General features: G+C 33.3%; 1 non-coding gene and 1 pseudogene across 1 annotated transcript; one reads left to right on the forward strand and one right to left on the reverse strand.

The window, feature by feature from the left end:
- Positions 1-1997: 1997 nt before the first annotated feature.
- The window catches only part of LOC118894048, a 190157-nt pseudogene continuing 175454 nt past the window's right edge, over positions 1998-16700 (forward strand).
- TRNAG-ACC lies at positions 9877-9949 on the reverse strand. The gene has a single exon. It is a non-coding gene; the product is annotated as a tRNA-Gly (tRNA).

A 16700-nucleotide genomic window follows, 5' to 3' on the forward strand; every position in this document is an offset into this window, starting at 1 on the left:
AGCTATAGTGGTACAATTGCTATACTTTAGCTGGGAGTGACCTGAGACAGGATACTGATGAAAGGAAATGCTGTGGAAGGTACAATATCTCGGGCATTTGAGAGGTTTATGGGAAGAAATAATGGCTGTGAAATTGGATGACTATTGCTGAAGGTTATTAAATCATTGACAAAGGAAAATATAAGGCTGAGGGAGATTTAATACCTATTTTAAGTAAAATATAAAAACCAGAGGATTTCCTTGGTATCATATAAAGAATCATTCATCTCCATCAGGAAGAAGTCTGTTCATGCTGATGATCAGGATTAAGATTTAAGTTTTTTGAAGAAAAGCTCCAGAGAAAGTTGAATGATCAACCTCAGCAAATGTGCTATGTTGATTGGGGAGGAATGGGACACTGAAATTTAGGATTGGTTTCTTCGAAGTCTATGAGAAAAAAATTGTTCAGTGTTGTTCACCTAGCTTCTGGCAGTCTGCTAGAAATCTTTGGCATTCCTTAGTTTGTAGAAGCACGACTCCAATTTCTACCTTCTTCTTCATATGTAATTCCCGTTGTATGCATGCCTATTTCCAAATTTCTCTTTTTTATAAGAATACCAGTTATATTGGATTAGAGGGCCACCCTTCTCCTATATGACCTTATTTTAGCGTAACTAATTATTTGTGCAACAACCCATTTTAAATGAGGTCACATTCTGAGGTACGTGGGGTGAAGAATTCAACATATGCACTTTGGGGGGACATAATTCAACCCATAACACCTACTATCTGACTGTATACACTGTGGGAGGACCTGAAGAACCATTTTGAATGTGATAAGAGAGATATTGTAGAACAGGGCTTCCCTTATTCAATGGAGATAATAGGTTCCCAACATAATAAAGATCAAGCTGGAGCACTTAACCATTAGAATCAAGGTAGACACAAATATTGTACTGAATTTCAAAGTCAGAGTGTCAGCCAAGGTGCGCTAACTCTGAGAGCTTTGTAGATAATTAATATATCTCATAATTTTTAGGAACAATATTGATGAATAGTCAACAAGTCCATTGCTTTATTTATTTAACTAATCAAGGAAAGAGTATCAGAAGGCTGTGGGCAACATCCGCAATTCAATAGTTCACAATCCTTGGCCTAGTTTTAGGACAAGAAAATTTTCAGACTTGTTATTCTTTGAAAGGGATGCCCATTCTCCATGAAGAAAGACCTTATAGCACCATAGCAGATTTATATGCTTCCTCGAAGCACACTAGAGACATTTATTCCAATAGCCATACATTGGGAAAGGGATAATACACAGATATTTTAGGATAATTTTACACATGGTTAAAATTGACATCAAGACTCAGGTGTGTAAATTGTCCCATTGGCTGCTCTGGGAGCACATAGAGTTCTAGTCAAGATTCAGTTTATAAAACACAAATCTACCCAGTGATCACTTCCCTTGCCCAGAAAACACAATTAGAATGGATATACTTAGTAGTTGGCAGAACACACACGTTTGTTCCTAATCTTGTAAGAAAAGAAAACAATCTACAGAGAAGGCCAAATAGAGGACTTTGAACACTTTCCTCACCCCCATCCCCACCCAAGGTAATACATCAAAAACAGTGCCATATACAAAGAATGGCAGGGATTAGTGAATGGCAGAGGTTAGTTAAAAACCTAAAGAATTCCAGGGTGGTGGTCCCCATCTTAACCCAAGTAATTTACCAGACTGGCCCTTGCAAAAAACTAGTGGATCCTAGATATTGACAGCAGATTACTGCAAACTAAACCGGGTAGTAACCTCAATTGAAACTCATGTGACATCTTACCCAATTGAAACAGATGTGATATCTTACAAAAACCTTACAACACAGATTGTGATATCTTACTAGAGTATATTAACATGAATCCAGGTACAACATTTATATATATTACTTTTTAGTATCATTTCTAATTTGCACTGATGTAGGATGGGTAACAGTATACATTTAGGGTTTTGTACTAGGGCTATGTCCACCTTCATGCCCTCTGTTATAACTCTAAAGAATGTGGACCATCTGGACAATCCACAGAATATCACATTGTCCAACTATGTTGATAGCGTCATGTTAATCATACTGAATGAGCAAGGATTGGCAAGTATTTTGATAGAGCATGTTGGACAGTCTAAGGTAAAGGGCAAATTATTGCCTCTTGCAATTTTCATTACTAAAAAAGGAAGCACATTGCCTGGTAAGCCCCGTTAGGTTCCAGAAGTAGCATATCCATATTTGATAACTGTCAAGAGTTTAGCTAAGCTATTCCTTGGTATTTCTGCCTCAGCAACATTTTGTTTGGCCAAGCAGACTACATTGATTTTACACTGACACTAGTCCCCTCATGCAAGCTCAGTGCCCTAGAGAGCAGCCTGCAGTCACAAGCAAATATGAATTCCTGATATGACTCCCTCAACAACCCTTGATCAAAAGTCTCCCCTGTCTCCCAGTTCCTTCCCTTTCTGTTCCCCTTAGATACAGCCCACATGTGGTTTAGCGAAACCCCGCTCTTTTGGTTTGAATTGACCAATCCAGCCTTGGTCTGAGAACCCTAAAGCACTCCACGCACAGACTCTAATAAGGGTGTGTGCCCCAGTTCCTGTCTATGACTGAACTCTGTTTTGACCTTCCCTGTGTAGTCTCTTGAGGCATGCCATGTACTTCCTCCAGGATCTGTGAGTAATAAACTTCTCTATTTCTGTTCTTCTTGTGGTCTGTTGTTGAACCATGGCTCACCATCTGGCACCATGTGCTTCACTTAATAAGTATTAATTTGACCAATTCATAACAATAATATTGCTAAGTCCTATTTACTGAATGGTATAAAAGTCTCTCAGAGTTGAGTGGAATCAAAAATAGGAAAGAACTCTGCATCAGATATAGCCCTGTCAATGGAAACATGTGAGCCTGCAGACCACATATCATTAGAGATATCTATGATAGCAAAACACAGGCTGTGCAGAGTTTTTATCAGGTCCAACAGAAGAAGCAGGAGGTAGACCCCTAGAGGTATAGAGGAAAGCCATACTACGTATAGCAGAAAAATATACATCTTTCTAAATTTAGCAGCTAGCCTGCTATTAGGTCCTGGCAGATATGGCACCTAAACATGAAACGAGAAAGGCCCACATGGCCAGAGCTGCCCTCATGAGCTAGGGCTTCTGAGTCACGCTGTTAAAAAGTTGAGTTTTTTTCAATAGCAATCTGTATGGAAGCTATACATCCAGGTTCAGTCATGAATAGAATCAGAGATCATAGATAAATTTCTTATATATATCTCCACTACCTCCTAAGAAAGATGTTGATGCTTACCAGAATTAAGAGTTGAGATAGCTTCTGTCAGAGCAATGATAATATGAATTTTGCAGTCAAACTGAATGGGATAAATTCCTGATAACTTCAAGCTTTGTAAGTAACTTGGTTTCTTATGTTACCTAATTTAACTTTAATTTCTTCTTGTGTAAAATGAATATTTAAATTGCCAACTCACATATTATGAAGATAAAATAGCACAACCCAAGCAAAGTATGGTGCCTAACATAAATAAATCACTCATTAAATACTATTAGTAGTTTATAATAGTAAATTATTTAAAAGTTAGACTGAGGGATTAAAATCGTTTACATTTGCTTTAATTAGACTTCTCAGCTCTTAAGAATTCTAGATAATTGGGTAATTAGGGAGAAAAAAATAAGGAAAACAAAACTTTCAAGTAGCTAGAACGTTGCTGATGTAATAAAATATATTCTTTCTCTTTTTCTCTCTCTCTGCAAAGCAATATTTAGCAAGAACAGTGTCTCTAGTCTTTTTATGAAATATTTACTTTATAAAAAAAGTCAATGGACTTGAGGATATGGGGCGGGGGAAGGGTAAGATGTGACAAAGTGAGAGAGTGGCATGGACATATATACACTACCAAACGTAAAATAGATAGCTAGTGGAAAGCAGCCGCATAGCACAGGGAGATCAGCTTGGTGCTTTGTGACCACCTAGAGGGGTGGGATAGGGAGGGTGGGAGGGAGGGAGATGCAAGAGGGAAGAGATATGGGAACATATGTATATGTATAACTGATTCACTTTGTTATAAAGCAGAAACTAACACACCATTGTAAAGCAATTATACTCCAACAAAGATGTTTAAAAAAGAAAAAAAAAAGAATTATTATGGAAACAACCCTGAAAGCATTAAATAGAGAGAAACTAAAAAAAAAAAGTCAAAGTACTCTCCTTCATTAAAAATTTCAAGTACAAAAATTTCCATTAATTTTAAGTACTAATTTATGTCTGATTCTCACTCCTTTATTTTTCCATTTTATATATTTATTTTGTTTTCTTATTTATATATTAATTTTGTATTTATTTTTATAGTATAACTTACACTCATGAACCTACCACCTACACAAGAAGAACTAGAACATTCATTGACAAAATCCTTCAGTTCTCAATTTCTATGCTCCTCTCCAATTTACCTTCCTGCCTCCCTTCCAGAGGTAACCACCAGCCTGGATTAGATGTGTGTTTTTTCTATGATTCTAAAGTATGTTTCTTTTTTGGTTGCTGCTTTTTACTGTTGTTGTTGTTGTTTAAATGGTTAACATCTTTAATGTGATTTTTTCTTCCTGTTTCAGGGTTGTTTGAAGGACGTTAACCCCTAGTCAAGTTTCTTTGGGATCATCTAAAGGTATGTATCTATTTGGAGAGTTTAGCTGGGATTTCTATGCACTAATTAATGAGTACTGAAACACCTTAGGATGTTGTTTTTGGGATTATTTATTGTATGATTGTGGACTTCAGGTACATTAAAGAATGGGAGCACAGTACACACCCCTCCAGGTGCTAGTGACTGGCAAGTTTAGCAGAGGCAACCTGTAATTTTCAGCTTCCTTGTGCTCCTGATTTATGTGTCAGCTCTTGTCATCATCCTGCACAAGAGCATCTTGAGCAACAAAGGGCATCTCATGTGTCTGGGGACATCAGAAGTTATAACTGCGTAATTAAAGCTTCCGAGGTCCTGCTTCTGTGAATGATGCTCTATCCCTTCCTAAAGATAACTATAAACTTTGTGCTGGGTCACCTACTGTCTCTAGTTTTTGATTAACAATCCAATCTAGAAACTCACTCTAGTGACCGTGTAATTCCTTACATTATTATTACTATTATTATCATTATTATTATTTTGATTGCTGTTAAACATTAGAAAAATTATTTACATTGTTCTGTCAGAATTTTATTACTACAACTTATATAGGTTAATACATATTCTACAATACATTCATTCCTATTGTTTTATAATACCAGCGTGTGTGCATGCGCACGTGTGTGTGTGTGTGTGTGTCTGTGTGTAAATAAATAATTAATTACTTAATATATATAGACATACGTATGTATATATTATATATGTATTACATTCTAACCAGCATTGTATGAGAGTTACAATTCCTCCAAATCCTTGCCAATAATATAGTCAGTGTTGTTTGTTTGTTTGTTTGTTTTAGTTTTAGGCATTCTAATAGGTAAAAAGGGGTATCTCATTATGTCTTTAATGTGCATTAATGTCCATTCTTCTAATTACTAAAAATATTTAGCATATTTTCTTGTGAATATTCACATTCATATATCTTCTATAGTAAAGTGTCTATTCAAATCCTTTGTTCAATTTTTTACTTGGGTGATTTACTTCTTTTTACTGAGTAGAATCAGGTGTTTATATATTTTAAGTCCATGTCCATTATCAGATATATAACTTACAAACATATTCTCCCAGTTTGTAGCTTGCTTTTCATTGTCTTAACAGACTTTCGAGGAGCCAAGATTTTATTTATGTTTTTATGAAGTGTATTTTATCAATTTGGTCTTTTACAAATTATGCTTTTGTTGTCATATCTGAGAAAGCTTTGCCTAGCTAAAATCACAAAGGCTTTTCTCTATGTTTTGTTCTAGAAGTTTTATAGTTTTAAGTTTTTCATTTAGATATATGATAAAATTTGAGGCAGTATCTATGTATGATACAACATGTGGATCCAGGCTTCATTTATTTTGCATATGGATATCCAGTTCTCACAAAACTATTTATTAAAAAAAATTATCCAATCTCCACTGAATTGGCTTTGCACCTTGTTAAAAATCAGTTTTCCATTATGTGTTTTTCTATTACCTGATTCTCTGTTCTATTCCATTGGACTATTTGCCTAACTTGACAGCGGTACCACAGTATTTTGATTACTTAGGTTTTATAATAAGTCTTAAAATTAGATAGTGTTGGTGCTCCAACTTTGTTAAATCAATGTGTAATAGGAAATATGTACCTAGAATAGTCAAAACAACTTTTTTCTGTTGCTGCTTTTAAAACTCATGTTTTACCTTTGACTTTTAAGAGCTTGACTCTTAAATTTTGAGTTGGCACAGCTTTTAAAAATGTTTATCTTTCTTGGTGTTTATTGAACATCTAAATATATAGATTTATACCTTATATCAAATTTGTTAATTTTTCAGTATTTAATAAATGATTATCTTCCCTATTCTCTTTCTTCTTTTCTTCTAAAACTCTAATAACATTTGTTTCACTCTTTCATAATACCTAACACTTCTGTGATTCTGTTTATATTTTTCAATTCTTTTTCTCTATTTCTCAGATTGGGTAGCATCTATTGAAATATCGTTATGCCCATTAGCCATCCTTAAATCGCAATGCTATTGTTAAGTCTATGCAATATTTTTTTTCATATATTTTATTTCAAGAATTCCCATTTGGTTAGTTTTGTAGTTTTATTTTTCTATCTTTTCACTCTTTAAGAGCAAAATTTTAAAAATATTTTTATTTTATATTATACTTCTCATTTAGATCATCATCAGGTTGTTCATATTAACTGTCTATTCTCTTTAGGAAAGACTCCATTTACCTCATTCTTTAAATGTCAAATTATTTTGGATTGTATCGCCAACATTTAAAATTTTATGTTGTGGAGACTCCAAATTCTGTTATTTTCTTCTAATTAGTGATGTTTCTTTTGTTTTAGTAGCAATTAACTTAGTTGGACATGAACTACAAACTGTTTCTTGAGAAGGAAGACCAAGCTTCAGATTGTTTACTTTTACCTGAGGTTTACTGAGTCTTTTTTGCACATGTGTACTTCAGGGATTAGCCAACATGTTGGCAGACAGTACTTAAGATCTCCTCTTTAACTCTTTCTATTTTTGTATGCTCTTCCATTGCCAGTGGCCATTAATGATCTAAATCAGTACTCTGATTGACATGGACAGAAAGCTTGTCGTTGCTTTTTTTTTTTAATCCCATCACTTTGCAATTTCTTCAACTTCTCCCATCCTACAAGTGATGAAAAGGGGCACTTCCTTTTTATAGATCTCCTGCTCTGAAAGTGAAATCTCCATAGAATAAAACTCCTCCTCTTCATTCTCTACTACCTTCAGATAGTTGCTTTTTCTATTATGTTTAGATGTTACAGATGATATTTTCCATAACAGGAAAGTCACAGTATCCTACCATAGATATTTAACTTACAAAAGTGACTAAACTCCAATCCCTCCCACCCCCCAACACATACACACACACACACACACACACACACACACACACACACACACACTAGTGGAATCTTTTGATTTTGACCTTTTTTTTTTTTTTTTACCATCAACAGTTAGATTACTTTCATCAGTAAGTTACCCTCAACTCCTAATACAATTTAAAAACAAAAATAAAAAAACAACCAAGAAACAACCAAATAAATACATTTAAAATTTCATCTTTTTGCATATTACACCATTTGGGGAATATTTCTTTTTTCTTGATGTATGTCCTTTAACAGTCCATTTAGAGCAGAATTTTCAGTGGTAAGCTTTATGTATTATAAATATTTTATATTGCATTTATTTTTATTGTGATAAGAACACTTAACATTAGCTTTATCCTCTTAACAAATTTTTAAATGGACAGTACAATATTGTTAACTATAGCTACAATGTTGTATAATAGATTTCTAGATCTTATTCATCTTATATAACTGAATCTTTCTATCTATCCACAATGAAATATCAATACAGTTATTTTTGAAAGATGATTTTGCTGGATACACAAAACAACATTTTAAACTTTTTTTTTTTAACGTTTTATTTTATATTGGAGTATAACTGATTAACAATGTTGTGATAGTTTCATGTGCATAGCAAAACGACTCAACCATACATGTAGGTGTATCCATTCTCCCCCAAACTCCCCTCCCATCCAGGTTTCCACATAATATTGAGAAGAGTTCCCTGTGCTATACAGTAGGTCTTTATGGTTATCCATTTTAAATATAGCAGTGTGTACATGTCAATCCCAAACTCCCTAACTCCCCTTCCCCCCACCCTTCCCTACAATGAGGTATCACCTCACACCAGTCGAAATGACTATCATTGGACTTCCCTGGTGACACAGTGGTTAATAATCCACTTGCCAATGCAGGGGACACGGGTTCAATCCCTGGTCAAGGAAGATCCCACATGCCGAGGAGAAACTAAGCCTGGGCACCACAACTACTGAACCTGTGCTCTAGAGCCCGCAAACCACAACTACTGAGACCGCATGCCTAGAGTCCATGCTCTGCAACAAGAGAAGCCACCGCAATGAGAAGCCCGCACACTGCAATGAAGAGTAGCCCCCACTCACCACAACTAGAGAAAACCTCAACGCAGCCAAAAATAATAAACAAATTACTTAATTAATTAAAAAAAAAAAAAGAAATGACTATCGTCAAAAAAGTCCACAAACAATAAATGCTGGAGAGGGTGTGGAGAGAAGGGAACCCTCCTACACTGTTGGTGGGAATGTAAATTGGTACAGGCACTATGGAGAGCAGTATGGAGGTTCCTTAAAAAAACTAAAAATAAAGCTACCATATGACCCTGCAATCCCACTTCTGGACATATATCCAAAAACAAAACATGGTCCAAAAGGATACATGCACCCCAATGTTCATTGCAGCACTGTTTACAATAGCCAAGACATGGAACAAACTAAATGTCCATCAACAGAGGAATTGATAAAGAAGATGGGTACATATATACAGTGGAATATTACTCAGCCATACAAAGAATGAAATAATGCCATTTGCAGCAACATGGATGGACCTATAGATTGTCATACTGAGTGAAGAAAGTCCAACAGAGAAAGAGAAATATCATATGATATCACTTATACGTAGAATCTAAAAAGAAATGACACAAATGAACTTATTTACAAAACAGAAACAGACTCACAGACTTAAAGAATGAACTTATGGATACACAATTATAAGTTAAATGTTTTTATGTTCTCACTGTGTAAATATTATTCCACTACCTTTTGGCTTCCATTTGTTGCTGTTGTTTTAGTTGTTATTGCCACACATTCTGTTGCTGTAGTGATAATTTTTCTAATTATGTCTTTCCCTCTGATTGATTTCAAAATCTTTTCTGTCTCAAATGAGCTTTAGTTTCAGAAGACTCAGAAAACAGGGATATACGATGATTATTTATTTGATTCTGCCTTTGATATGATATTTTTCTTGGATCAGTAGAGTCATATCTTTTTTTATCAGTTCTGGAAAATCCATAACTGTTTTTTCTTTAGTTTTTCTTACCATTTTCTCACCATTTTTCCCTTTGGGCCCCCAGTCAGATATTTGATGAAACTTCTAATTTTTTCATTATTTTTAACTTCTCTTTTTTCTTATTCTCATATCTTTATGCTGCTTTATGAATGAATTTTTCATATATTTCTTCCAGATCATTAATTCTCTTTTCAGCGTTTTCACCCATACATCAACTTTTTTTTTTTTTTTTTTTTGGCTGTGTCACGTGGCCTGTGGGATCTTTGTTCCCTGACCAGGGATCGAACCTGTGTCCTCTGCAGTGGTAGTGCAGAGTTCCAACCATTGGACCACCAGGGAAGTCCCTGCATCCATCAACTTTTTCAACAGCTATATAATACACTTCTAGAAATTTGTTTGATTTTTCAAGTCTGACTCTTCATTGGAGACCGTTTACCAACTTAGATTTGTAATTTCATTCATTATTTTTAAAAACATTTTATAAATAACAATTCTACTTTATGCAACTGACACCTACAGCATACATCTACTGTCTTTGGAGTTTAGATTTCTTGTAACTGCTTCTGTGTCTCTTATTCATAGTGGCTTGATTTCACTAAAGTCTGTTGGTATTTGGCAAATTATAGGTGGTAGATTGCATTTTTATACCAATTTTTTCCCTGTGTTTAAGTTATTTTTCATGTGATCACAGTGCCTTTTATATGACACAGAATGTGTATCCTTATATCTTTGTTATAAAGCTTGGCCATTTGTCTTACTTTGTCCAGTTGCCTGTGGGTGAAGTGACAGAGTATTAGTTCTGAGCTATGTCTTTAAAGATCATCTTATGTTTCTATTTGTTTCTTACATGTTAACATTACCATGATAAGAACATTCCTCCTATATTGTACTGATTCCAGAGAGTGAGAGTCACACAGAACAAGGATGCCCCAACTTATTATCAGAACTGATGCTCATGGCAAAGCCATGCTTGTGAACATGTAGACCCAAATTCTGAAGTAGAGATTTATCAGTTGTTCTACTTTCCAGTAAGCATAATAATAAAAGTCTATTGTTATGCTGAGATTTGGATTGCCTTTGCTTGCATCATTAGTAACTGATACTCATGATACCCAAAATACTGTGTTCTCTATAGTGACCTCAATCTTTTTTCCTAAAACAATGGCCACCAAATCTATAATAAGGATTATCATGTGCACTTAAGGTGGTCTCTGATATGTGATGCACTTCTCATAGGCACTGGTGGAATAAAAATATTTTTCCCAACTTGACTGTAGTTTAACACCTAACCTCATCTTTGAAATTTAGGAAATACTACTTTTTTCCCCCTGAGATTATATATATTAATTCATATGGTATTTTTATACAAGAGTAAATTTGAGGATCATTTGTGTTTTTAGCATGTAGTTGTCTTTCTCAAGTTTTCTGGAGGGATTGGATTTCATTAATCATTCCTCATCTTTTTAATATTCCTTCTTGCAAGTTAAGTAGAAATAGGGGAGCTAGGAAAAATGCAGATAAGCTTCTCCACTAAAGTTGCCTTGCCTTCTCACCTGAGTGTTGCTCAGTAGTACTATTTTAAAAGAACTTTGTGATGACTTGAATAAAAATATAACTCCAAAATATCTGACAAAAAGAATGTATTTGAATGGCTATGTATATACACACAGATATATAATTTTATTTTCTTCTTATTTACATATACTTTCATAATTATTTACTTGAGCTTACAAAAACAGAAATAATTTACTTTATTTTAACATAAATGGTAGTGTAAAGTTTTTGTTGTCTTCAGAATTTTATGTTTGATAACATCTTTTTATAAGTACACATCAACTTTAATTCCAAGATATTATTCTGATATGAGTATTCTAATTTCACAGTTTGCATGTTGGGGAGAGTCCATCTTTATCATAGCAGGAATCATCTCAGTTTTATTATTTATTTATATTTAATTTAGTATGCTCTTACCAGGAGTCTTGATTTTATTTCAACATTTTCAAATGCAACAATACTAAGTACCACAGCTAATGACTTGAAATGGATGGAACTTTATCTTTCTTATACATGATTTGAAGGCAATTCAGTCACTTAAGACAGAATTTCTTTATGAAAAAAAAAATGCTACAATAAAAAGTTTGTAGAAAGTGTTTTAGTTTTCTTCACCAAAATTAATTTTGATATTCAATTTAAAGTCCCCTGACAGTTAATAGAATTATAATCAATGAGAAAAGATACTAAAAAGAAAGCTGTACTGTGTTTTACTTAACTATAACAATGGGACAATCAAATTGTAAATATTTCTCTATGGTTATGTCAAAAATCTAAATGTCCCATTTAGAAAATAGGCATGTGTAATATTCTAATGAGCCTAGGATAACACCAAACATACCTAGTTGTATGTAGATCTTCCTAATTACTTAGGAGGAGATTGTCTTCATCATGAACATAAACATTCAGAATCCACAAATTATAATACCGATGCCATTTAAATATACGTGTCTCTGTAACATGCCTGTGGGTTAATTTTTGCTGATTAGTTTATTACTCTGATTTCATTGCATTGCAATTAATTCCTATAGGCAAGCACCTGGAAGTAATTACCTGAAAAAATTTAACTATATGCACAGGTATGGCTTAGGAGAGCAAAAATATGCTTTAGCTCATGCAAAATTCATTAGCTTGCCTACTGCGTTACAGTTCTGAGTTAAGTGAAAATCATCACGCTGAACTTTTAGGATCTAACTAAGGCAGATCTATAAAATTCAAGCTGGTTTCCTTGCCCATATTTTAGTCTTCATGGCTCTGTCTATATAACTAAGATCAGTTTAGAAGATGAAGCATTATTTTAGAAAGGGGAAATAAGGACCTCTACCCTGTGTTGTGGAATTAAATTCTGGTAAGACTTTATGATTTTCTGGCCTGTGTTTAATTTCTCCAAAAAATGGATTTCCATCTTGTAGCAATTTTACAATAATTAAATAATATTAAACACAGAAATGACTTAGAAGAGTTCAAGTACATTGTTAAAACTGTCAATAATTTCAACAAAAGTCATCATGGCCATCATTCGCATCATTATATATCCACCATAAACATTATTATCATCAAAGTTCTTCTTACTCTAGGATAGGTTTCTATCCATGAAATGCATTCTCCTCAATTAAACCTACATGTGTAGTCTACGTTCCAGATTTGTTTAGAATATAAGAACATTAATTCTTTAAAAAATGCTATTGAAATAATTCAGATTGTAAATCACCTTGCAGTTCTTTTAAGTGTTATATACCAACATTGTGTTTGAGAAAAAAAAAATTATTTTATGAGATAACCTTCATTTGATGAAGCTGATGTCAATATTTCAACATTATTATGGCATGTTGATAACTGCATGTCAATGGTTTATTCATTTTTTTAAAAAAAATTTATTTATTTTTTTATTGGGATAAAGTTTTTTTACAATGTTGTGTTAGTTTCTACTGTACAGTGAAGTGGAGTTCCCTGTGCTATACAGCAGGTTCTCATTAGTTATCTATTTTATATACAGAGTGAAGTAAGTCAGAAAGAGAAAAAAACAAATACTGTATATTAATGCTTATATGTGGAATCTAGAAAAATGGTACAGATGAACCTGTTTGCAAGGCAGAAATAGAGACACAGATGTAGATAACAAATGCATGGACACCAAGGGGGGAAACGGGGGTGGGATGAATTGGGTGATTGTGTTTACTCATTTTTAATCACATTTTTTGAGCTCTGATTTGGCTTACTTTGAAATCAGGTATGAAAATTGTACACATAAATATAAAAATAATATATTAGGAGTTATAATAAAAGATGACTACAATCTCAGTTAATATTTTAACTGTAGAAATTTCTCTCTATTCCTGAACCTTTGTTGTGATTATAGTTCATTAACCCTTATTTAATGTTCAATAAAATATAATATTAAATCTGTGCTTCCGTGAAAATTTATATTTTAGTTTTCCTTATTATTTTTCTCTTTAGGTTTATGTTATCAGGATTCTTCAATCTCAAACAACAAAAATGTTTGCTCACTAAATGAAACATGAATAAGTAGTTTATCAAAAGGACATTGAATAGCAAAGAGAGTTGAATAAAGATTTGGTATATATCTCTTCTCAGGAAGAGTGGGAACTAAGACAGGTCCATTGATCTCAGCCAAAAATATGTGTGGAAAGTCTTTTTAGTGCTGTGCCATCAGAAAGCCCAGTATTAGTTGACTACTGTTTTTGAAATCTTAACACATGGTTAAAGTTTTCAGGAAAGAGGATGTAATTGTACTATCTTGTATCACATGTTACTTCCTATGGTCAGTGAGTTGATATTTAGATAAGATCTTGGACTTAAAGTTGATGCTGGAATGATTAAGACTTTTGCTGATTCTTATGAGTTAAATTGTTTTCTCCCAAAATTATATGTTGGAGTCCTGACCCCCAGTACCTTAGAGTGTAACCTTCTTTAGAAATAGGGTTATTTTGTATTTAATTAATTAGGATGGGGTCATTCTGAAGTAGGGTGAGCCCCTTATCCAATATGACTACTGTCCTTATACAAAGCAGAAATTTGGGTCAGACTTGCACACAGGGAAAATGTCATGTGAAGATGAAAGCAGAGGTGGGGATGATGCTTTTGTATGACATAGAACACCTAAGATTCCTAAAAATAAGCTACATGAAAAGCATGGAAAAGATTCTTTCTCCCTGACCTCAGAAAGAACCAAACTTGCCAATACCTTCAAGTGGCATGAGTAGCCTCCAGAACTGTAAGACAATAGACTTCTATTGTATTAGCCACCCAGTTTATGGTACTTTTGTTATGGAAGTCATAGCATCTACTACAATTACGACTTTGCCTGTTAGAAAGTAATTCCAGTGACAATTCAGAAAATCTCATCCTTGAATATGATGTTAGCTGTGAGGTTTTTTAAAAAGCTTTTATTATGTTAAGGAAGATCCCTTCCACTCCTAGTTTTCTGAGCATTTTTATCCTGAAAGTAGATTTTCGTCAAATGACTTTTTTGTATCAACTGAGATGATGTAGGTCTTTTTTTTCTTTTTTTTTGTATTCTATTAATTGATTTTCTTATGTTAAACTACTATTCTATTCCTGTAATAAATTTCACGTTATAATGATGCAAAATCCTTTTAATATAGTATTGGACTCAGTTTGCTGAATTTTGTTGATGATTTTTGCATCTATATTCATTAGGGATAAGGTCTGTAATTTTTTTCTTGTGTTGTCTTTCCTCACAGAATGTGTTAAGAAGTGGTCCACCCTTTTCACTTTTTTTGGAAGAGTTTGAGAGATATTCGGATTAACTAACATTTAATGTTTGAAAAAATTCACCAGGGAGGGCCTCTAATACTGAAGTTTTCATTGTTGGGAGTTTTTTGTTTACTAATCCAATCTCTTTATTTGTTATAATTCTGCTGAGAGATTTCTTCTTAAGTCAGTTTAGTAACTTGTGTATTTCAAGGGATTTGTACATTTCTTATGAATTATCTAATTTGTTAGTGCACAATTGTTTATTGTGTTCTATTATAAACTTTTTTACTTCTGTAAGGTCAGTAGTAATGTCCCCATTTTTCAGATTTTAGTTATTTTTCTCTGTCAATATAGCTAAAGATATGTTAATTTTTAAAATCTTTTCCAAGAAACAAATTCTGATTTTATTAAATCTCTCCATTGTCTCTCTAATCTTTATTTCATTTACCTCTTCTCATATTTCTATTATTTCCTTCCTTCAACCAGCTTTGGGTTAAGTTTGCTTATTTTTTTTTTTTTTTCCTTTTTCTTCAAAGCATAAAGTTAGGTTATTGATTTGAGATCTTTCTTCTTTTTTAATGTAAGTGTTTTCCACTGTAAATATTCCTCTGAGCACTGATTCTACCCCACCCCATAAGTTTTGGTATGTTGTGTTTTTGTTTTCAATTGTCTCTAAGTATTGGACATTGGAGATTGGAGATTTTAATCCACATACATTAAAAGCAATAGCTAGTAAAATTTTGTTTTTTTTGATGTATGTATTTATAATGCCTCTGTCACTAATTTCCTCCATTACTGCCTTCTTTGATGTTTAGTTGTTTTTTTTTTTTTTTTAGGAGTGAAACATTTTTATTCTCTTCTTGTTTTCTTTTGTGTATATATATATATATTTTTTTTTCTTCACATAGATTCAGAATTATTTTTCAATTACAAGTCCATATACTCCTTTTTCTATTAAGATTTTATGTTTTTAGAGAAGTTTTAAATTGACAGAAACATTGGGGGAAGGTACAGAGATTTCCTATACACTACTGCTGCCACACATACATAGCCTCCTTCATTATCAACATCACCCACCAGAGTGTACATTTGTTACAATTGATGAACTTACATTGACATATCTCAATCATCCAAAGTCCATAGATCACATTATTATTTACTCTTGGTGTTGTACATTTTGTGGGTTTGAACAAATATATAATGACATGTATCCATTATTATGGTATCATACGTAGTATTTTAGCTACCCCAAAAATGCTCTGTGTTCCACCTTTTATGTGAATATTTTTTAGATATTTTCTTTATGTTACTGTGAAGATTGCATTTAACATCCTAAATGTATTACAATCTTGTCTGAGTTGATACCCACTTACTTTCAATAGAATACATATACTCTGCTCTTAAACAGATTTTTCCCCTACTTATGTTATTATTGTAATGAATTGTATCTTTTACATTGTGTTCCACACAACAGATTTGTTAAAATTTTCGCCATTTGTTTTTTACATCATATAGGAAATAAAAAGCAGAGTTACAACCACCACCCTACACACACAAAAAAAGGTTATTACTAGATTTTATATTTGCCCAGTAGTAACCTTTACCAGAGATCTTCACTTCTTTAAGGGCATGTGTGGTGGTATAAGACTCCTTCAGCTTTTTTCTTTTTTCCTTTTAGATATAAGCATGTCTTAATAGCTTCCTCATTTGTGAAAAACAGTTTTGCCACATATAGAATTCTTGGTTGGCATTTTTTTTGTTTCAGCACTTTAAATATGTCATCCCACTGCCTTCTAGCTTC

The sequence above is a fragment of the Balaenoptera musculus genome, chromosome 4, assembly GCF_009873245.2.
Source record: "Balaenoptera musculus isolate JJ_BM4_2016_0621 chromosome 4, mBalMus1.pri.v3, whole genome shotgun sequence".
NCBI lineage: Eukaryota > Metazoa > Chordata > Mammalia > Artiodactyla > Balaenopteridae > Balaenoptera > Balaenoptera musculus.